The 24100-nt window shown below is 46.5% G+C and overlaps 1 protein-coding gene across 1 annotated transcript in view; it reads right to left on the bottom strand.

The window, feature by feature from the left end:
- SLC5A11 (solute carrier family 5 member 11) overlaps positions 1 to 9505 on the bottom strand; it is a 59515-nt gene extending 50010 nt beyond the window's left edge. The window contains exon 1 of the mRNA XM_040258050.1: positions 9248 to 9505. The gene's annotated coding sequence lies outside the window, so the exon portion shown is untranslated. The remainder of the gene's footprint in view (positions 1 to 9247) is intronic.
- Positions 9506 to 24100: the final 14595 nt, after the last annotated feature.

Below are 24100 nucleotides of genomic sequence, written 5' to 3'. Positions count from 1 at the left end.
TATGTTTATTTATTTTTAAATTTGTGCTTATTTTTTATTTTGGCTGCACTGGGTCTTTGTTGTTGCGAGTGAGCTTTCTCTCCTCTCAGTGCATGGTTTTTTCACTGTGGTCGCTTTCGCTTTTCTTTTCGCTTTTCTTGTCACAGAGCACCGGCTCTAGAGTGCGCAGGCTTCAGTATTTGTGGCTCGCAGCCACTAGAGCACAGGCTCGGTAGTTGTGGCCCACAGGCTTAGTTGCCCCGTGGAATTTTCCAGGACCAGGAATGGAACCTGTGTCCATGCATTGGAAGGTGGATTCTCAGCCACTGGACCAGCAGGGAAGTTGAAATGTGTTTATTTAATAAACATTTATATAGCACCTCCTACATGACAGGCATCATCCTAAGTGTTTATAACCTTGCAAAGTAGGCAGCCCAATAATGGGGTAACTCAACTCATAGATAATAACACAATATGATGTTTCATACGAGTGGGTGTGTATAATGACAGACATATTAAGGATTCAAGCCTAAGAGTCATCCAGTTGGCTCCACCCCTTATTGGCCCCGAGAGCTTGGACAAATTCCCTAACTTCTCTAGTTCTTTGCATTCCCATCTGAAAATGGGACAATAAGAGGTTATATTTCACAGACTGTTGTGATCTAGCACCTGTGAAGTGTGGAGAACAATGCCACACACAGTTGTGCTCAGTAAATTATAGCTGCTATTATTACTATTACTAATTTTCTACAATAGGCAGTGAGGCAAAGACCACCTAATTTTACATGGAGGAAAACAGATGACAGTATATGAGCTGGGTTTTGAAGCATGCATAGGTGGTCCTACATGCCATGAGCAGGGATCGGGTACATTCCAGGCTAAGGCAACAGTATCCACAGACATTAAGATGTGAATAAGCATGTCATGCTTCAGGAACCATCAGATTCTTTCCTGAGGATTAAGATTGGGAGCAGGGAAGTGGGCAGTGAGGCTCATTATCTATGAAGGCATTAAACCAGCTCTTTGATGTCATTCAAAGGATTCTGTAAGGTCAGTAGTTTTCTTTCTACAGAAAGCAGATATCATCATCTTCAGATATTATCTCCTGTTTCTATAACAAATATTTTATAATACTCTTTTTACTGAATACTGAAATGAAACTCATAGATAATGTTACCTATCTACACACATTTTTAAAAATCAATATAAAGCTCTATTATAAAAGAGAAATAAAAGAACAGCAATTTATGGTTAAAATGATGGAAAATTCAACATATAACTGCTCCATCTGACGCAAAGGGGGAGTCAGATCCTTTTACCTATTACACTGAGTAAGCTTTGAATTTAAGAGAAATAAGAAAACTGGAATCCATTTGATTCCAGAAGCACAGAATAAAATATGACTCTACAGAGGAAAACCAGATTTAACCATGTTTAAATCTGAAAAAAAAAATGCTTTGTGATTTTAAATGTTATAAAGAAATCCAAACAACTCCCATGATATACCATGTTTTTAACTTAAGATAGAGCCCTCTGAGAAATATCAGAGACAGCCTCGATAAAATAAAAAGCCGGTACATTTTTTAAACCATTAAAAAAAAATTGAGTACAGTTCATTTACAATGTTGTTAGTTTCAGGTATATAGCAAAGTGATAAATATTTTCAGATTCTTTTCCATTATAGGTTATTATAAGATATAGAATATAGTTGTCTGTGATTTTAATGTAAAAGAAAACCCAGAACAGTGTTTTGTGCAAACTGCAGATAGGTTCTGCATGCTGTGCTGTGCTTAGTCGCTCAGTCGTGTCTGACTCTTTTCGACCCTACAGACTATATAGCCCACCAGGCTCCTCTGTCCATGGAATTCTCCAGGCATGAATACTGCAGTGGGTTGCCATGACCTCCTCCATGGGATCTTCCCAACCCAGGGATTGAACCCACGTCTCCTATATTGTGGGGATATTCTTTAACATCTGAGCCACCAGGGAAGCCCAAGAATACTGGAGTGGGTAGCCTAGCCATTTTCCAAGGGATCTTCCGGACCCAGGAGTCAAACCGGGGTCTCCTGCATTGCAGGCGGATTCTTTACCAGCTGAGCCACCAGGGAAGCCACAGAACTGAGAGAACCTGGAGATTAACTGAGAGAGGGGAAGAGCTGGGGAGCCATCTCCTGCTAACCAGAGGTGCCCAAAGGTGGAGTAGCCTGGTCACCCGGGTGACACATTCCTGGTTCTTAAAGCAAGGCTTTTCATTTGCAACACTATTGGCATTTTGGATCTCGTAATTCCTTGTTATGGGGGAGCTGCCTGGCGCATTGTAGACGTTCAGCAGCATCCCTGGGAGCCACCCACTCGAGGCCAGCAGCACCTCTCCACAGCTGCGGCAGCCACAAATGTCCCCTGTGTTGAAAAGCACTGCCTTAGAACCCAGGAGGAGACTAGAGACATTCATTTAGAGAAGATGCCTCAGGGGGGCGCTCAATAACCTTTAACATCCCTTCCCACAGCAAGTGCAGTATTGAATTTCTCTCCTTGGGCCCGGGCCTTGCTCTTCTGTTGAGAGGATGCTCACAGCTTCTCAGACCTGTGAGAATATCCAAACAAGCACTGATCCATAACACTGATCCAAAAATGGACAAACAAGAGAAGGAGGGAAGGAAGGAAGATGGACCAGCCAGTATCAGGCAAACCCAACTCACTGACCCGGCTTGAAGGCAGGAGTATGCAGCAGAAGCCCAAATTCCACCCCAGGTCATCCCTCAGCCCTCCCTGCCTCAGTCAAGCTTAGGTTTTATGATCATTGTCGTCAGTCCAATGGGATGGTAATAACCTAACTGAACCAGAAAACTTGCAAGGAGAAAGTGGGAAGGGAAGACTGTGCCGGAGAGCTCCCAAGGGTGGAAGCAGAGATTCAGGAAGGAGGCTCTAACCTGGAGGCAGATTTGGAGGCTTGAAAACAAGGGGGCTAGATGGTCCTTAAGGTCTGACTTGAGGGTGAAGCGCTTCTTGGATAAGCAGTGTTCTTACCGCCACTCCACAGACAAGGAAGAGGTGTCGCGTGACTGAGTGCCCAAGGCAGGGCTCAATTCCAGATCTGATTGCAGAACTGTGTGTTTTTTGGTTTTTTTTTTAATGTGTTTTATTTTTTTCAAATTTTTTTTTGACTATGCAGTTTGTGGGATTTTAGTTTGAACCCTCATCCTCAGCAGTGAAAGCATGGAGTCCTAACCACTGGACTATCAGGGAATTCCCTGACCATCCTTTTTAAAAATATATTATTATTAAAATATAGCTGATTTACAATATTGTGTTAGTTTCTGGTGTGCAGCAAAGTGATATATATCCTTTTTCAGATTCTTTTCCATTATAGGTCACGCCAAGATATTGAATATAGCTCAATACAGTAGGCCCTTGTGGATTGTCTGTTTTATATACAGTAGTATATCTACTAATCTTAAACTCTTAATTCATCTCTCCTCTTTTCCCTTTGGTAATCATAAGTTTGTTTTCTATGTCTGTGTCTGTTTCTGTTTCATATGTAGATTAATTTGTTCATTTTTTTTTTTAGATTCCACCTGTAAGTGTTCTTTGATTTACTTCACTTGGTATGATCATTCCTAGGTCCCCCCATGTTGCTGCAAATGGTATTATTTCATTCTTTTTTATGGCTGAGTAGTATTCCACTGTGTATATATGTACCACATTTTCTTTATCCACTCTGTTGATAGACACTTCTGTGTCTTGGCTACTGTAAACAGAGCTGCTATGAATATTGCATGCATCCTTCTGAATTCGAGTTTTCTCTGAGTACATGCCCAGGAGTGGGATTTCTGGATCATATGTTAACTCTAGCTTTTTGAGGAAACTCCATACTGTTCTCCATAGTGGTTACACCAATTTATATTCCCACCAACAGCATAGGAGGGTGCAGAGCCTGCATTTTCAAACACTTCAACTGCTTTCAAATACCCTGCTGCTTCCAAAACTGGGGACTTGAAGAAGATGAGGACTAAGAGTGGAGGAAGCAGCTTAAGGTGGAAATTTATATTGAACTGGAGAGTGGGCCGGCTTGTCCTAGAACTCCGCAGGTCTGAAAGGGAGGAAGGAAGCAGGGGCATTAGACAGAATGGTGAGCCAGCCCTCCCCCGTCCACAGCCTGGCTCCCAGCTGCCCCTTCCAGGCCTCTGCCTGCCAGGCACCGAGAGGGGCAGGAGCAGATAAACAAGCCATTCATCACCGGCTCTGGGCAGGCTGGCACTGACTCCAGGCTCTTCTCGAGTCCCAGGGAGGTGGGGCCCTGCCGGTAGCCAGGATGTACAGCTTTCTTCAGGATGGGAATAGGATCTAGCCACATGGACCAGAGAGGCTGCAGAACCCAAGTGCTGAAGCCTTGGCCACATGTCCCAGGGGAGCCCTGCACATGCCCTCGTACAGCAAAGCCACTGTAACAGGGATCATCTCTAAAGCTATTTATTGAAGTTGCGGGGCTGGAACTCAGTTTGCATTGGTCCTCTTACTCATCCTGGTCAGCCCGGTGAGGCAAACACACTTGTTGCTATTGTTCAGTCTGAGTTGTGTCTGACTCCTTGTGACCCCCTGGACTGTAGCCCACCAGGCTCCTCTGTCCGTGGGATTTCCCAGTCAAGAATACTGGAGCGAGTTGCCATTTCCTTCTCCAAGGGATCTTCCCAACCCAGGGATTGAACCCAGTCTCTTGCATTGGCAAGCAGATTCTTTACCACTGGGCCACCCAGGTTATACTTTCATTTTACAGGTGGGAAATGGAGCCACCGTGAAGTAAGAGTGAGCTGGGTTCAGGTCACGGCTGTGCCACTGGCCTCTGGGTCACAGGAAGTGCAGAGGTGGGATTCGAACTCAGGTCCTGAATTGAAGCTCATTTTAACCCTATACTGACTTGTCTCTTTTTTCCTCTCTGCCCTACTCTCCTTCTTTCTATCCTCCCCTCCGTCCCTCCATCTACTTGAATCTTTGCCACAAACATTTATTAGGCAGCAGCTGTGTGCCAGGCTCTGTGCTAGGCCCAGGGGACAAAGCGGTGATGACAGGGTAGCTGGCCCCCATCCTCGCGAGATCTCACCCAGTCCCCGACCTCGCGAGATCTCACCCATTCCCCGACCTCGCGAGATCTCACCCAGCCCTCTGCAGCCCCTTGCATGCCCAGAGCTACCCTCTGCACTGACCCGGAGGGCTTCACTTCCAAGGACAGAATCACCCTGTGGGAGGCCAGGGTTAACAGGAGTCTATGCAAAGCAGGCACTCTAACAACAGCCCTGTTTGCAAGAACACCCTGCCCTTACAGCTGCCAACTGGCCCAAGAACAGAGGAAATTCAGCAAGCAGAGATGGCTGCTCAATGCTTTCCTTCTGGCCGCTTACATAACTTGCCAAAGCAGATGTGGAAATTTTCCGAGCCCCAATGCTAGGCAAAGATGGGCAAGCATCCCCACAGCAGGGTGGGGGCTCTGACTGTCTTCACTGCATTTGGGTTTCTTAGGCTGGCTCCTCTATGTGCATCTACTGGTGGGGCTACGTTATTTTTTCCCCCACATTATTCTTTACGATGTGTGTGCATCTGAAACATTTCATAATGAAAGAAAAAGAGACAAACAAAACAAGATTTACAGCATAAAACCATACATGTATGTTAAATATGGATACGTGCTGATGGGGAAAATAATACCAATTATTTTGCCAGGATGCAGGCCTATTTGCTGAAGAATAACAAACACATTACAGGGACAGAGAATGAGAGGGACGGAGAGAGAAACCAGGGAAGAATTCTAAGATGACAATGAATGTCTAGTTACAAATTTTAATTATTGGAGTTTTTAAAAACTCCCTAGGAAATAGATGCACTTCAATCACTTGTAAAGATGTTAGAACTGCATTGCCCGGTTCAAATCCCAGCTCTACCTCTCACTAGCTCTGTGATCTTGAGCAAATAACTTCTCTGAGGCTCAGTTTTCACATCTATAAAATGGGGATATTAATCAGGCCTATGTCACAGTTTTGCTAAAAGCATTAATCAAGTTCATCATAGAATGTGATCAGACCTACTAGGTCTGACCTCGTCCTCTTTTTTTTCATTAAGCATTTATTTGTTTATATTTACTTTTTGGCTACTCTGAGCAGCATGCAGGATCCTAGTTCCCTGACCAGGGATCGAACCCAAGCCCCCTGCAGTGGAAGCACAGAGTCTTAACCTCTGGACAGGGAAGTCCCAACACATTCTTCTTGTAAAACCATTAAAAGAAAGAAAGAAAAAAAAAAAAAGAGCATGGACTCTGTGGTCATGCGGATCCTGGCCTCTACATGTATGAATCTCATTTTAAGCACATAGTGCCCCTAAGAGGTCGGGTCTCTGGTTAACCCCATAGAAAGCCCAGGCTGGGGCCCCAAGGTCACGCCACTGGTAAATGACTGAACTGGGACTTCCAACCGGGGCTTGATCTGCAAGTTCTCAACTACCGCTTGGCACGTGGACCCTTAGCAGGGAAAATTGCAGAGGTGACCACACAGGCCCACACAGGCTGCACCTCCCAGGGCCGGCAACGCCTCACACCCTTTTCTTCCATTCCCCTGTGAAGATAACGGCCCCTCTTCAGCCATAAGCCTGGCATTTGGCTCAAATTCAAAATGCTGACGGTAGAGGCAGCCCCATCAGAGGAAGGGGGTCAGTACTGTAAAGGCTGAGCAGGGCCATCAGAGCCTCAAACAGCGGAAGAGAAGACGGAAGGAGGACCACTTCTGGCCTGCTCAGACAGCTAATGCCACACAGTTTGTTAGGAACAGGTCTCTAGAAAGAGACCAGAGGACAGATTCTGGGGGTCTCTGGGCTGAAGCAGAGGCTGGGACTGTCCCCTCCTGTTAGAAAGAGCCGCCTCCCCGGTCATTAGCAGGAAAACCATGGGCACAGTAGGGCCTGACAGCTTTCCACAAAGAGTCCCTGTGGGGTTAACAGGTATGAGTGCAAGGGACCCTGGTGTGAGGCTTCTTCTCCAGCCCCTTCCCCACTTCAGTGATGACCTTGTCTCATGACTCCTAGAGAGAACAGATATCAAAAGAGCACCTTCTGAGCCCAGACCTGTCCATCCAAGTGCCGGCATGGAATCTCTCATGGAGTCTCAGCCATCATCTCAAAGGTAACTCATCCAGCACAGAGATGGTGATCTTCAAGGGCTTCCAGTCCATTCCATCTCCCTAAACGGCAACTTCATCCACTCTGTTGCTCAGGTCAGAAGTCTGAGAGTCATCCTCAAATCTTGCATTCATTCAAATTTGCATTCATTCATTCTTGCATTCATTCATTCACCCAGTGGCCTGTGAGCACATCTTACATGCCAGGTACTGTGTCTAAGCACCAAAGATGCTGGGCCTGGCAAACATACCAAAAAAGACATTATAGTGTCTCTTGTTCAACTCCCAGAATCTCAGTCTCCCAGAATTGACCTCTGACTCCATTCTGTTGTATGTCCAAAGCAGAGCCAGACTCCGTCTATTTCCTCTCACTTTACTTCTCTTGCTTTCATTCAAACCACCATCACTGGTGTCTAATGCAGAGGAAGAATCTTGCCTCCCCAGTGCCACTCTTGCTTCCTTGGAATCCACTCCCTTCATGTGGAAGCCAGAGAGATCTTTGAACATAAATCAGATGGGTTCCTTTTCCTGCTCAAAGCATCTCAGTGCCTGCTGACTTGCTCTGCCAGCCCCATCTCACCCTGGCCTTTTTTCTAGCCCAAGGATGCTAGTTCTGCCTCAGGGTCTTTGCCATTCTGTTCCTCCCACCCGGCATGCTCTTCCCTACACTCTTGGCTTGGCGAACTCCTACTCATCCTTCAGATGGCACCCTGCTGTCACAGCCCCAGAGCAGTCTTCTCTTGGCTTCAGTCTAAGTTGGATGATTTGCCATCATAAGAAACACAACTTCCCATCACTGTTGAATCTAGCAGGACATTTGATTTGTACGATTCTTTCATTACCACTTGTTCCCACTGCACTGTAAGCTCCACAAAGGTAGGGGCTCTGTCTGTCTCGCTCACATTGTGTCCTCTGAGCAGGCACTCAATGCGTGCGTGCTAAGTCACTTCAGTCATACCTGACTGTGCGACCCTGTAGACTAGAGCCCACCAGGCTCCTCCGTCCATGGGATTCTCCAAGCAAGAATACTGGAGTGGATTGCCATGCCCTCCTCCAGGGGAATCTTCCCGACCCAGGGATCAGACCCAGGTCTCTTATGACTCCTGCATCGGCAGGTGGGTTCTTTACCACTAGCGCCACCTGTGAAGTCCCCATGCACTGAGCAGACTTGTATAACAAACAAATGGAAAAAAAAAAAAAAAACAAATGGGAGGTTTTCTGAGCCTTTGCTGTATACTCGCAATTGTGACCCGGCTTGGGACTGTCCTGGCGGTCCAGTGGTTGACTACACGCTTCCAATACAAGGGACGCAGATTCAATCCCTGGTCAGGGAATTAAGATACACACACACACACAAAATTGTGACACCCTCCCCTCACCGACCACCACCCAAAGTCATATCCTCAAGATGTTCGGTGAAGGAGAACATCTCTCCCAGCTGCTCCCCAGAATCGTCATGAAGACACCTTTTGAAAACCAGACTTGGTGGATAAGCTCGCAGCTGTCGGAGCTGAGTCTCAGCTTCACCAGCTCACTATCTGTGCAGCCTTGGGCACGTTTCTTTCTGTCTCGGTCTCTGCTGTGAGTCAGGGTGGCTGGGCCAGCCATTCCGGTCCACCACGCAAAGCTCTCCGCACGTGCCTGCCATGTACCAGTGACTCCTATTTGCTTGCAGTTAACAGCAGCCGCATGGAAGTCACAGGCAGTGGCCCCTCCCCCCCCCCCCCCCCCCCCCCCTGGCAGTGTTTCGCTGTTTATGTAGGTATTTTCGCACCTGCTTATCTCCTGGGGCCTCATGAGTCCACTACACCTGTGGGCTGGGCTGCGCTGAGGCTCACACTGTCAATTGACAGATAAGGAGAAATGCTCACCCCAGAAGCCTGAGACCGGGTAAGTGGAGGATCTGGGACCCCGGCATGGCCTGGTGCTCGGGCTGCATCCATCCGTGTGCGTAGGGCAGGACCAGCCCTCTCCCAGGAGAGGAGCTCTGCGCCCCCCACCCCGTCCTTTGCCAGTGCTGTCTCCGGTTCCCGGAGTAGCTGACCCCCCACCCCCCGTGTGCAGAATGGGTATCAGTTTGGGGGCTGCGGGAGTGGCGGACGGAGTCTTACCTGTCTCTGGATGCAAGGCCCACCTGCCCTGGGTACCGGCGGCGTCTGAGGCGGAAGGAGACAGAGCTGGCCGTGAGGAGGGAGAACCTTCTGGGCTCCTTTTCCCTCGCAGCCAGAGTTTGAAAGGACAGCGGTGGCCTTCCCTCCAGCCCCGCCTGCTGAGAGAGGCTCCTCGAAGGTCAAACTCCAAATTCCAGCCTGGGCTTACTGCAGGGGTTAGAGGAAGCGTCAATGATCTCCCCCAGGGCGGTAGGAGAGGCCCCGGGCCAGCCCCAACCCTGAACTTGAACTTGAACTCTGAGCAGGCCCCAGAGGGGAAGATGGGCTGACCTGAGCCCCGCCCACATGGCCCCACCTCCTCACCTGGTGGGGGGCCCATGGCAACCAGAGGGGGCGGGCAGCGGGTGCCGCCCCGGGCGCGTCCTGCCCCGCTCGCCCACTCTGCCACTGGCCCGCCTCCGCGCTGGGGACAGGCGGGCTTGGGACGAGCTGGAGGCGGGGGAGGGGAGAGGCTGGCAGGGGACGCAGGGGACAGAGGGACAGTCCCAGGAGGGCACTCGCGGCGGCCCCACCGCTTGGACAGCACCAGTAACAGTGACCACCTTTGTTCGATTCCTTTGCCCTGCGCTCTCCAGACCGAGGCAGGACAAAGGCAGGCGCCTGGAGCCCAGAGGAGTTGTCAGGAGTGACTGAGCCCGTGGCTGGGGGCCCACAAGACCAGGACAGGCAGTAGGGGACCGCGGAAGGCTTGCACTGGATGCTCAGAGCATTCAAAAAAAAATTTTTTTTTTTTAAGAAAAAAGATAGTTACTAGCGTTTGCAAAACAAGAGATTGAATGACTCTGGATTTCCCAGTTTACTATAATAATCTGAAGATCTGGCCATTCCACACAGCTGCAGGACAGCCACTGGCGAGAGCAGGGTGCTGGCTGCCCCCCCCACCCTCCATACACCACCACCTCCACCACAGAGGCCACCTCCAGCCTCCTTCGCTTGACCTGGGCCCTGGGTGGGGGCAGCCCCTGGCTCAGAGCAGTTCAGAAAGCATGGTGAGAATCAACATGCTCCAGGCCCCATTCTAAATTCTTCCACATCTCTGCTCACTTAGTTTTTCCAACAAGCCTCCTGGACTGATAGTGTTATGTCCATTTTACTGATGAGAAGACAGAGGTAGAGATGGGTGAGTGGCGTGCCCAGGTCACCAGCTGTGAGTGGCAGAACCAGGATTTGAACCCAGAGCATTTCCTTCCAGAGCCTGTGGACGTGGCTTAGAAACAACCTCAGTGGACAGAGGTGGCCTAGATGCACAGACACTCAGCAACTGGACTGACATCAGCATGAACAGGGGGCCTGCCTAGAGGGAAAGATGGACAGAAGGAACAGCTGGAATCGGAGAAGGGGGACTGGAGGATAGACGCCGGGGAATGGACAGCCTGAGCCTGTGACCGCAGACTCAACACCAGAAAGGCAGAACAGGCTCCATCAACCCGAGGTCCAGTCCTGACTTTGTAGGGGCATGTCTAGGGGATCACGGGCACGTTCTGTGGTTACAGTGCTACAAAGCACACAGATGAGCAAGAGAGCCAGACGGCACTGTGGTGGGTGGGAGAGCTATGGCCCAGCCACGGCTCAGCTCCAACTGGGGGAACACAGGCCAAATAGGGCCAGACTTTTCAATCGTTTTGGAAAAATGAGGTGTCCAGAATTGTAGCCTCATGGTCACTTATCTATGAGGGCTGATTGCCGCCCACTGGTCCCTGGAACCTCACTTCCTACAGTTTCTCTCATTGTCCAGCTTCTTTGGCTCTTGTTTGATACTGTAAAGAATAGAAGATGGGGTTTCCCTGGTGGTTCAGTGGCTGAGACTCTGCCCTCTCAAAGATAGGGACAAAGTAGGTGATTCAATAGTTAATTCCACGAGGGGAGTGTAAGTAGAAAAAAATGAGAGACCCCTGTAAGTTAATGATCGCTCAAGAGGGTAGGTTTGCTCAACCACGAAACCAAGCTGACTTGCTTAGCAACAAAACCATGCAGCAGGATCATGAGACATGTTCCTCCCCCCACCACAAAAAAAGTGGTGGCATGAAACCCACATACTGCCCCGTAAGCTCAGTAAGTTTATGACCCCCTGAAATAACCTCTCTGCACACTTGAAAAACAACATTTTGACCATGGGTATGCTTGCTTAGTCACTCAGTTGTGTCTGACCTTTGCGACCCTATGGACTATATAACCCACCAGGCTCCTCTGTCCATGGGATTCTCCACGCAAGAATACTGGAATGGGTTGCTATTTCCTTCTCCAGGGGATCGTCTTGACCCAGGGATTGAACCAGCAACTCCTGAGTCTTCTGCACTGGTAGGAGGACTCTTTACCACTGAACTACCCACAATAACTTGTAGAACTAGCTTGACCAACTTGGGCTGACCAACTCAAACCTGAAGGAGGAGTTGATGATGGAAGCAAGACAAACAAGTTCTTCGGCCACCTCCCACTTTCCGTTTGATTATGAAACTGTAACCTCAATTCTTAGGGAGCAGCATTTCTCAGTCGGCCACTTGTAACCTTCACAAGCATCCTATTCTAATAAAGCACTGCTTATCTATCACTTTGCCTCTCTCTCAATTCTTTTCTACACTGAGACATAAAGAACTATGGTACCGGAGTTCTTAGGAGCCCCTCCCTGAAATGACACCAAACTGTTTCACCAACGCAAGGGGGCCTGGTTTGATTGCTGGTCTGGGAACTGGATTCCACATGTCACAACTAAGCATTGCACATGCCCCGACTAAGACCTTGCACAGCCAAATAAATATTTTTTAAAAAAGAATAGGAGAGAAGGTGGTGCAACCACTTTGGGGAATATTTTGGAAGTTTCTTATGAAGTTAGCATATTCCTACCCTCTTGCCTAGTTGCTTTGTCGTGTCCAACTCTATGCGAACCCATGGACTGCAGCTCGCCAGGCTCCTCTGTCCATGGGATCCTTCAGGCAAGAATACTGGAGTGGATTGCCATTTCCTTCTCCAATCTCTACCCTTCTCTAGTTCATTCCACCACTTTTATCACTGAGTAATTTGCTTGAGGGAAGCCATGATATATTTTTAATTGCCCTGGCACTGAGCCATACTGAGCCCAGTATCCCCAAACTGACACCTTAATTGGTCCCAGGTGGAAAGGGGAAACTAGTGCTCATACATCGGTCTTTCCTTCCTGCAGGCCTAATGCAGGTCACACGTGAAGTGGCTTTCCATCTCTGAGGACTAATCTCTGCCGACAGTGGCCTGCACGTCACACTGAGTCTCCTGAGCTGGACAGTCTCTCTCCAGAGAACTGACAGGTGGGGAGGGGTGGGGAATGGCTGGCTGAAAGGAGTGAAAGTGTCAGTTGCTCAGTCTTGTCTGATTCTTTGCAACCCCATGGACTGTAGCCCACCAGCCTCCTCTGTCCATGGAATTCTCCAGGCCAGAATACTGGAGTAGGTTGTCATTCTCTTTTCCAGGGGATCCTCCCAAACCCAGGTCTCCTGCATTGCAGGGAGATTTTTTTTTTTTTTTTAAACCATCTGAGCCACCAGGGAAGCCTATGACCCAGCAATTCCACTCTTAGTTGTTTATCAGGAGAAATGAAAGCATAAGTTCCACAAAGACTTTACACAAATGTTCAGAGCAGCCTTGCTCACAATAGCCTCAAAGGGGAAAAACAGCTCAGTGTTGATCAACAGAAAAATGGACAAATTGTGATGCTTTTGTACTGTAAGCAGAGAGGGTAGGTAGGGATTCAGTGGAGAGAGAGAACCAGGCATGGCTTTCCTGACAGAAGAGAACCCTTTTCGGTCTAAGCCATTTTGTGATCTAAGCTTGGCCATAATGCTCACCCTTGAACAGGTCTCAGTAATTGATAATTTTATGGGAACAAAGGGAGATGGTGAAAGACAGGGAAGCCTGGCATCCACAGGATCCCAGAGTTGGACAAGACTTAGGGACAGAAAACAACAACAAAGGAACAAAGAAATGAACAGGGAAATGGCAATCAGACAATGGTGCAGTGATAAGGCAGGGTCCTGGTTCCTCCTCCAGGGATACACATAATAATATAACTTTGAATTCTGCAGACACTAAGGCCCCTACCCGGGTGGAGGGTGGAAGGATGTTGTTGACCCTCCTGACCTCATCAACTAATAAAGCTTGGACCCTGTCACCCTTTGCCCCAATTCTATGCTGAATTCTCCTCTGCTTAAGTCCCTTCGTGAGTATACATGTGGCCGTAACTTAAAAATTTCCCCAATTTTGCTGTTCTGAGAAACACTGCTTTGGGAAAGATCCCTATGTTCTCCCCACTTGCTGCAAGTAATAATAAATCCTTCCTTCTCCCTATCTTTGGTTTGGTTACTGGCTCGACACCCACCAAGAGGCAAGCTCAGTTTTCAGGTAACAATACTCTGTGGAGAAACACATTTGTTTTTAGTAGGACAAACTAATGACATAAAGCCATGTATGAGTCTCAGAAATATGCCAGGCACAAACACACCTTATGATTCCATTTATGTGAAGTTCAAGAACAGGAAAGATGAATCTATGGTGACAAAGTCAAGAGATCCGAGGACTTTCTGGGGAGAAGAAAATTTCTGTATCTTGGAGAAGGAAATGGCAACCCACTCCACTGTTCTTGCCTGGAGAATCCCAGGGACGGGGGAGTCTGGTGGGCTGCCGTCTCTGGGGTCGCACAGAGTCGGACATGACTGAAGCGACTTAGCAGCAGCAGCATATGAGTATATACCACTGTTCAAATCCATTGAACCAAATAAGATTTGTGCATTTCATTGTATGCAAATTACACCTTTAAGAAAAACAGGGTAGAAGGTGCAAATGGTGCGTTTGGCAAATCAGCTCTTGCTTCTCTGATGGTGGAGGCTGTGGTCTTTACTCAGATCTTACCTCCCAGGGTTTAGCTCCAGTCCATTGTCTCCATGTAAGAAGGTGGATCCCATGTCATCAAAGTGCCTGACTTTGCCAGAGAAATCCCTAAGTCTCCATTTTTATATGGACTCTCCTGTTTTATAAGGTTGAGTGAGTAGTTTGGGATTAACAGAAACAGATACAACTGCTGTACAGTCATCCTTCTGTACCTGTAGTTTCTGTATCCTAGGATTCAATCACATGCAGACCAAAAATATTCAAGGGGAGAAAATCCGAAAATTTCCAAAAACCAAAATTTGAACTTGTCACATGCTGACAACTATTTATAAAGCATTTACATCATATTAAGCAGTAGAAGAAATATCAATAACCTCAGATATGCAGATGACACCACCGTTATGGCAGAAAGTGAAGAGGAATTAAAAAGCCTCTTGATGAAAGTGAAAGAGGAGAGTGAAAAAGTTGGCTTAAAGCTCAACACTCAGAAAACGAAGATCATGGCATCTGGTCCCATCACTTCATGGGAAATAGATGGGGAAACAGTAGAAACAGTGTCAGACTTTATATTTTTGGGCTCCAAAATCACGGCAGATGGTGACTGCAGCCATGAAATTAAAAGACGCTTACTCCTTGGAAGGAAAGTTATGACCAAACTAGATAGCAAATTAAAAAGCAGAGATATTACTTTGCCAACAAAGGTCCATCTAGTCAAGGCTATGGTTTTTTCCTGTGGTCATGTATGGATGTGAGAGTTGGACTGTGAAGAAAGCTGAGCACTGAAGAATTGATACTTTTGAACTGTGGTGTTGGAGAAGACCCTTGAGAGTCCCTTGGACTGCAAGGAGATCCAACCAGTCCATTCTGAAGGAGATCAGTCCTGGGTATTCATTGGAAGGACTGATGCTAAAGCTGAAACTCCAGTACTTTGGCCACTTCATGCGAAGAGTTGACTTATTGGAAAAGACCTTGATGCTGGGAGGGATTGGGGGCAGGAGGAGAAGGGGATGATAGAGGATGAGAAGGCTGGATGGCATCACCGACTCAATGCACATGAGTTTGGGTGAACTCCGGGAGTTGGTGATGGACAGGGAGGCCTGGTGTGCTGTGATTCATGGGGTCGCAAAGAGTCAGACACGACTGAGCGACTGAACTGAACTGAACTGAAGCAGTAGAAGTAATGTAAAGATCATTTAAAGTGTGCAGGAGGAAGTGGTACCTGTCGTTTATACAAAAGCACTATGCCTTTTATATAAGGAGCATGAGCGTCCTCCAGGTTTGGTGTCCATGGATCCTGGAACAAACCGCCTGTAGACACAGAGGGGCTGCTGTGGGTGTCTAGTGACGCACGTGTGGTGTTCAGTCGGTAACCCTGTGTGATACTGTGGTTCATGCTAAGAAACATATATTTGGTCTTCACCTCTGTTTCTGGCTTCCCTGGTGGCTCAGATGGTAAGGAATCTGCCTGCAATGCAGGAGAGGAAGATCCCCTGGAGAAGGGAATAGCTGCCCACTCCAATATTCCTACCTGGAGAACCCCGTGGACAGAGGAGCCTGGCAAGCTACAGTCCATAGGCTCACAAAGAGTCAGACATGACTGAAGCAACTTAGCATGCTCCAAGGTGTTTTTTGCTTTGTTAATGAGATGATTTTGGGGCCTCAGATTGGTTGCCAGGGGAACTGACCAGGTGTTCAGAGGGTTGGAACTTTCAGTCCAACCCTCTGACCAGCCCCTGGGAGTGTGGGATAGGAAGGGAAGGGCTGAAGCTTGATTCAGCTGCCAACAGCCAATGACTTAGTCAGTCATGTTTAGTAGCTCAGTCGTGTCCGACTCTTTGCCACCCCGTGCACTGCAGCAGGCCAGGGTTCCTTGTCCTTCACCATCTCCCGGAGCTTGCTCAAACTCCTGTCCGTTGAGTCAATGATGCCATCCAACCATCTCATCCTCTGTAGTCCCCTGATGTGTCAGGGCATTGTGTGGTGGCCAGGACAGGGGTCTGGAGAGAGGGACCCACAGGTTGATATTGGTCCCACAATCTTACCCAGTTTCCCCAAGTCACATCCCCTGCTAGTCTGGAGTCCAGGCTGAGCTCCACGTGAGGTCATAATTCCTTCCTGTATTTTTTACAGTCTTTTAGAAACATACCTCACCTACTCACACACTATACTCCAATATTGCTGTTTATAGTAACAACTGAAAAGATCAAACCTTCAAAACACTGAAATAGGTAAGCTTGACCAATAGGCAAGGGTAGTGCAGTGAGCCCAGTGGGGGATAAAACGAGATACATTTTTGAACTTGGAAACTGTGAGACCGGGCTGCAAACGATATTCACAACACCCTCTTGGCAGAAGATGAAATGAGATGCCACAGAGAAACACTGGCCAATAGAAGGTGCTCAGTCCATGCTGCCTCCTTCCTCTTCCCAGACATAAACCCCAGTCACCTGTCTTGCATCTAGTTGCCACTGAGAATCTCAAACCTTCTATATATAAACAGAAATCTTTACGATGGCTTCAACCAGTAAACACTGCATTCTCTCTCTCTCTGGTTTTGTTTGTTCATTTCTCCCAGAATCACGTTTCCTACAAATCTGGGACCTGGGTGGCCTTTCACCCACAGTGGCTTCAGGACAGTGTGCAGGTTTAGAGCCCAGAGATGGGGTCAAGCAGACCCCAACCTCCTTCTGGTTCCTCTGCTGCCAGCTGTGTGTTCTCATGTAAATGACTCAAGCACTCTGAACCCAGATTTTCTCATCTGAAAAAGGGGATGTCATAATAGTAATACAGAGCCATTTTACCAGGAAGACTCAACAAACCAAACCATATCACATTCTTTATGATTGTTGTTCAGTTGCTAAGTTGTGTCCAGCTTTTGGTGACCCCATGGACTGCACATGCCAGGCTTCCGTGTCCTTGACTGTCTCCCTGAGTTTGCTCAAACTCATGTCCATTGAGTTGATTCTTCAGAGTACTGAGATGTTGCTTTTCTTTTCTCTGTCATTATTTCATGAATGTCTAGTGGAGTTTCTGGAAAACTACAAGACCTGAGATGTTACAACAGACCAAATGCAGAAGCAGATGTCAGCATCCAGCTGTCTTCTATTCAACCAGACATTCAAGAGATTTGCAAACGTGTAAAACAATTCCAGTCTTCTCGCTAAATCTTTCATAAAAGTATTACTTATTTAACATATAATGGGTTTCTTACTGTTCTTTAAAAGTAATGTATTTAATTGTTTCTTCATTTAAGCATCTAATTCAGTAAAATATCTCTATCTATTAATATAACCCACATAAATGAAGTGAAAGAATCCTGAGACCAAAAAGTTTGAGAATCGCTGTGCTGCGACAAACTTAATAGGAAACTTTGGCTCTGGGAAGAGTCTTGGAAATGGTCTAAACCCAAATACATACAGTTCATTAAAAGGTATGTTCTGATCAAAGTGAACCCTACCTGGGAAGCCTGTTCTTGGCCATAGGGTCTTTGAGAGAAAGTTGTTTGTAAGTCAGGAGACCTTGCAGGTCAGCGTATAGTGTGGCTCGTTAATGAATCAACAAGGATTCTCCTTAATCACTAAACACTTTAACAGCAGGTCATCTGTGACAGCGAGGTTGAAGTTTGGAGTGTGACTTCGACACACTTGGAGATTATTGGAGTGGAACAGCATCCCGTGAAAGCCAGCTTGACCAACACTGCCCCCAGCATGAGTCTGGGTTGCAAGAGTTGGTTGTAGTGACAGCCCAAGGTCATTGGCATTCTTTCAGCCTGGGGCCAGTCATAAGGCTTGTACTCAGCCCCTGGGCTCTGCTTCCCGTGTTTGGTTAAATCCTGGTTCTACTAAATTAGTGGATCACTGTCACCTCTCTACTTCACCACACTGGTCCTGGGTGTTCTCCATTAGTCAAATATTCAGTTAGGGTTGTCGTAAGGGTTAAGGGTAGATAGCACCATCAACTCAATGAACATGAATCTGAGCAAACTTCAGGAGATAGTGGAGGACAGAGGAGCCAGGTATGCTCTAGTCCGTTGCGTCATGAAGAGTCAGACATGACTTAGCAACTGAAGAACGACAAGGACTGAGTGGAAGAATTATCTGAGGTGGACACTAGCCGGTGAATTTGCCCTTCCCACTCCCTGCACGACATGCGCGCCAGGGTGTGGCCACTGGCTTAAGAGGGCATGTCATCTAGGCGATCTCTCGCTCTCTCTGGCTTAAGACAGATCTCTGGCCGGAGCTGTCACTCCTTCCTGCCTTTCCTCCGGTCAGGACGGTGACAATCGGATGGTCTTGGAGGCCCCTGTGGAGGCCAGCAGCTGGGGTCCCTGGCGGAGCAGAGAAGTTGCCAAAGCGGAGACTCTCTGTGGACTGAGAAATGCAACTGAAAGGGCTTCATTTCCTAAGTCATGTCTTCACGGGGACTCTGTTTGTAAACAGCACAGCCTTCTGTCCTAAAACATAAAAGCAAAGCATTGGGATGAATGGCATCATCAACTCAATGGACATGAGTCTGAGCAAACTCCAAGAGATAGTGAAGGACGGGGAAACCTGGCGTGACTGAACACCAGCCAAGCGTTTGGAAGAGTCTGTGCCTATTGTTGGGGGCCAGCGTGAGGAACTCCGCCCATGGCAAAGGTCATGAGGAAGGAGGCTTGGCATACGCAAAGGCGTGATCAAGCCTCAGGAAACCCCCTGTTCCCTAGCATCTACCCCAAAACCAGAGTCTGTTTTATGCTCTCGTCTACGCCTCTGACTTTACAGGAGGCTCTTCCCTATAACCGTTTCTCTCGGAGAAGGAGTAAATGTGCAGCTCCAAGGCAATTAAAATTCCTGGGCGTGACAAGAATGTTTCAGCTTACGGACTCCTCTGAAGGTTATCTAGCCCACCTGTATAGGTTCCTCCGGCCACATGTGATTGTTTACAGCCTCCCAATCTGAGAAGCACGCGATGTTTTAGACTTACTAAAGGCAAATTCTTTTGGGGAGTTGGAAATTATCAGTATAATGGGTTGGTTAGGAATTATATTGGTGAAGGGTTTTTCATTTGTTGTGTCTATGATTGCTGCTAATTCCCTGCTCTGGGTGGGACAAGGATGTCTCAGGTCAAACCTCTCTACTGACAGACTAGCTTGTGTGACAGGATTATCCATACTCCTGCCACTACGCACATGATTGCTTACTACCTCTTAACCATAAACAGCACAGAGAGTTTTGGAGTATTTTGAGAGTCTTAATTAGCATAGGGCTTTTTCTTCTCTTTGAGTCAATGATTGCTGCCAGGCCTCCATATCCTTAGGCACCTGGGAATATATTAATCAATGTATTTGGAATATAGAAAAGGAAATATAGTAGTTTTTTTGATGTTAGCAATACTAGACTTTTGAGTTAATGGATTTTCTCTTTTGTAATAGATCACTGTACTTTATTATAAATCCCTGTGTCCTTGCCATGTAAAAATGTAACCTTATCACTATCTTAAGACTAGATAGATCTTAAGGGGAGCATTGGTGAAAGGATTTTCATTTGTTGGGCTGATGTTTGCTGCTAAATCTCCATATTCCCTGTCCTTATAATGAATATAGCTAACAATATAGGAGAAATAAGTATTAACCTTTAAGCATATAGGAGAAATAAGTATTAACCTTTAAGATTAATCCTGTTAACCTTGGGTTAAATAAATTCCTTTCTTGATTGTAACTCACTACACCCTCACCCTATAGGAATGCAACTTTATCTGGAGAGTGGTGCCTGGTTTAAGAAAAAACACCCTTGGAAGAAATAAGGTTTTTGGTTATCAGAAAGAAAGGGTCATAGAATGTCAGCAGGTCTTACTCACGGCCAGAACATGATGTAATATCCCTAAGACCCCTGTGTGACTCTGTATTCATCCCTATGTGTAACAAAAGGTATATAAGCAAACCCAAAAATAAAGAAATCGGATCAGTTTCCGGAAAGACTGATTCCCCCATGTCACTCTTTCTTGCTCCCGTTTCTCTGGCTGAAATTCAGCCTCTTTTCTCCACTAATTCTCCTACTACACTATCCGTTTCTAATCTCTCTATATACCTGTAATTAAATATGTATTTTTCCAAAGATGCCGACGCCGTCCCCACCTTCGAATCACCCTGGATCCACCGGGGCTGGACCCCGGCAGCCTATGATAATCACTAAGATTTGCAATCAGGATCCGGGGGGCCTGCTCTGGAAGGACACGCCTTTTCTCGTCCCTCATCGCTGGAAACACACACAGAACACATTCTTAATCTCTGACGGTGCAGCAGAGACATTTCAATTTGCTTTTACTTTTAGTTTTTAAACTTATTGACATATAGTTGATTTATAATGTTAATTTCTGCCGTAGAGCAAAGTGATTCAGTTATACATGTATATATATTCTTTTTAATATCCTTTTCCACAATAGATTATCCTAGAATATTGAAGAGTTCCCTGTGCTATACAGTAGGACCTTGCTGCTTATCCATTCTATATAATAGTAAACAAAGGTCATGGCATCCGAACCCATCATTTCATGGCAAATAGATGGGGAAAAAGTGGAAATAGTGGCAGATTTTATTTTCTTGGGCTCCAAAACCACTGCAGACAGTGACTGCAGCCAGGAAACTAAAAGATGTCTGCTCCTTGGAAAAGCTATGATAATACTAAACAGTGTATTAAAAGGCAGAGACGTCACTTTGCTGACACAGGTCTGTCTAGTCAAAGCTGTGGTTTTTCCAGTAGTCATGTACGGCTGTGAAAGTTGGACCATAAAGAACGTTGTACTCAACTTAGCAACTGAACAACAACAAATAATGATTTGCGTCTGTTCATCCCAAATCCCCAGTCCTCCCCTACCTCCCCTCCCTCCCCTCCCTTGGCAATCACAGTTCTCTTCTCTATTTGACTTTGCTTTCAAACTTTACTCAGTGTATGATCTGAACAAGTCACTCTCCAAAGATTCTTCATCATCTGCTAAACAAGGAGAAATAGTATTGGCTCCCACCCAGGGAAGCTGGTGAGGCTTCAACAATATAATCCATGTGAACTGTTGAAGTTTCTTCTGCAAGAACTGAATAAATGTGTGCTCTCATTTAGTGACTGCTTTCAATATTTCTGGCAGAGGTGTCTCATAAATTTCCACTTATTGCGATTGTTCGAATCTTGATCTGGCTGCTGCATCTAGCAAGCGTTTTGTCAGCCAGTGAAAGCCTTCCTCAGCGATCAATGCAAAAAAACAGGAAGACAACAGAATGGGAAAGACTAGAGATCTCTCCAAGAAAATAAGAGATACCAAGGGACTATTTCACACAAAGATGGGCACAATAAAGGACAGAAATGGTATGGACCTAACAGAAGCAGAAGATATTAAGATGAGGTGGCAAGAATACACAGAAGAACTATACAAAAAATATCATGACCCAGATAACCACAATGGTGTGATCACTCACCTAGAGCCGGATATCCTGAAGTGTGAAGTCAAGGGGGCCTTAAGAAGCATCACTACGAACAAAGCTAGTGGAGGTGATGGGATTCCAGTTGAGCTATTTCAAATCCTAAAATATGATGCTGTGAAAGTGCTGCACTCAATATGCCAGCAAATTTGGAAAACTGAGCCGTGACCACTGGACTGGAAAAGGTCCGTTTTCATTCCAGTCCCAAAGAAAGGCAATGCCAAAGAATGCTCAAACTACTGCACAATTACACTCATCTCACATACTAGCAAAGTAATGCTCAAAATCATCCAAGCCAGGCTTCAGCAGTATGTGAACCGAGAACTTCCAGATGTTCATGCTGGATTTAGAAAAGTCAGAGGAACCCAGAGATCAAATTACCAACATTCATTGGATCATAGGAAAAGCAAGAGAATTTCAGAAAAACATCTACTTCTGCTTCATTGACTATGCCAAAGCTTTTGACTGTGTGGATCACAACAAACTGTGAGAAATTCTTAGTGAAGTGAAAGTTGCTCAGTCGTGTCTGACTCTTTTCGACACCATGGAGTCCATGGAATTCTCTAAGCCAGAATATTGGAGTGGGTAGCCTTTCCCTTCTCCGAGGCATCTTCCCAACCCAGGGATCAAAGCCAGCTCTCCCACATTGCAGGCAGATTCTTTACCAGTTGAATCAAAAGGGAAGCCCAAGAATACTGGAGTAGATAGACTATCCTTTCTCTAGGGGATATTCCCAACCCAGGAATCGAACCGGGATCTCCTCCATTGCAGGTGGATTCTTTACTAACTGAGCTATCAGGGGGAAATTCTTAAAGAGATAGGAATACCAGACCACCTTACCTGCCTCTTGAGAAACAGGTATGCAGGTCAAGAAGCAACAGTTAGAACCAGACATGGAATGACAGACTGGTTCAAAATTAGGAAAGGAGTGTGTCAAGGCTGTATTTTGTCACTCTGCTTATTTAACTTATATGCAGAGTACATCATGTAAAATGCTGGGCTGGATGAAGCACAAGCCAGAATCAAGACTGCCAGCAGAAATATCAATAGCCTCAGATATGCAGATGACACCACTCCTATGGCAGAAAGCAAAGAGGAATTAAAGAGCCTCTTGATGAAAATTAAAGAGGAGAATGAAAAAGATGGCTTAAAATTCAACATTCAAAAAACTAAGATCATGGCATCCGGTCCCATTACTTCATGGCAAATAGAAGGGGAAACAACGGAAACAGTGATACACACTATTTTCTTGGGCTCCAAAATCACTGCAGATGGTGACTGCAGCCATGCAATTAAAAGACACTTGCTCCTTAGAAGAAAAGCTATGACAGACCTAGACAGCATATTAAAAAGCAGAGACATACTTTGCTGACAAAGGTCCAGCTAGTCAAAGCTATGGTTTTTCCAGTAGTCATGCATGGATGTGACAATTGGACAATAAAAAAGGCTGAGCATCAAAGAAGTGATGTCTTCAACTGTGGCATCACAGGAGAAGACTGTTGAGAGTCCTCTGGACAGCAGGAGATCAAACCAGTCAATCCTAAAGAAAATTAACCCTGAATATTCATTGGAACCATTCAATTTCAGCTTCTTCAGCATCACTGGTTGGGGCATAGGCTTGGATTACTGTGATATAGAATGGTTTGCCTTGGAAACGAATAGAGATCATTCTGTCATTTTTGAGATTGCATCCAAGTACTGCATTTCGGACTCTATTGTTGACCATGATGGCTACTCCATTTCTTCTAAGGGATTCCTGCCCGCAGTAGTAGATATAATGGTCATCTGAGGTTGACTCATTGGAAAAAACTCTGATGCTGGGAGGGATTGGGGGCGGGAGGAGAAGGGGACGACCGAGGATGAGATGGCTGGATGGCATCACGGACTCGATGGATGTGAGTCTGAGTGAACTCTGGGAGATGGTGATGAACAGGGAGTCCTGGTGTGCTGCAATTCATGGGGTCGCAAAGAGTCGGACATGACTGAGCGACTGAACTGACTGACTGAGTTAAATTCACCCATTCCAGTCCATTTTAGTTCGCTGATTCCTAGAATGTCGACGTTCACTCTTGCCATCTCCTGTTTGACCACTTCCAATTTGCCTTGATTCATGGACCTAACATTCCAGGTTTCTATGCAATATTGCTCTTTACAGCATTGGACCTTGCTTCTATCATCAGTCACATCCACAACTGGGTATTGTTTTTGCTTTGGCTCCATCCCTTCATTCTTTTTGGAGTTATTTCTCCACTGATCTCCAGTAGCATGTTGGGCACCTGCTGACCTGGGGAGTTCCTCTTTCAGTATCCTATCATTTTGCCTTTTCATACTGTTCATGGGGTTCTCAAGGCAGGAATACTGAAGTGGTTTGTCATTCCCTTCTCCGATGGACCACATTCTGTCAGACCTCTCTACCATGACCCGCCTGTCTTGGGTGGCCCCACAGGGCATGGCTTAGTTTCAATGAGTTAGACAAGGCTGTGGTCCAT

The sequence above is a fragment of the Oryx dammah genome, unplaced genomic scaffold (assembly GCF_014754425.2).
Source record: "Oryx dammah isolate SB20612 unplaced genomic scaffold, SCBI_Odam_1.1 HiC_scaffold_2, whole genome shotgun sequence".
NCBI lineage: Eukaryota > Metazoa > Chordata > Mammalia > Artiodactyla > Bovidae > Oryx > Oryx dammah.
Note: the sequence above shows the minus strand (reverse complement) of the source record. Positions and strands in the feature narration are given on the sequence as shown.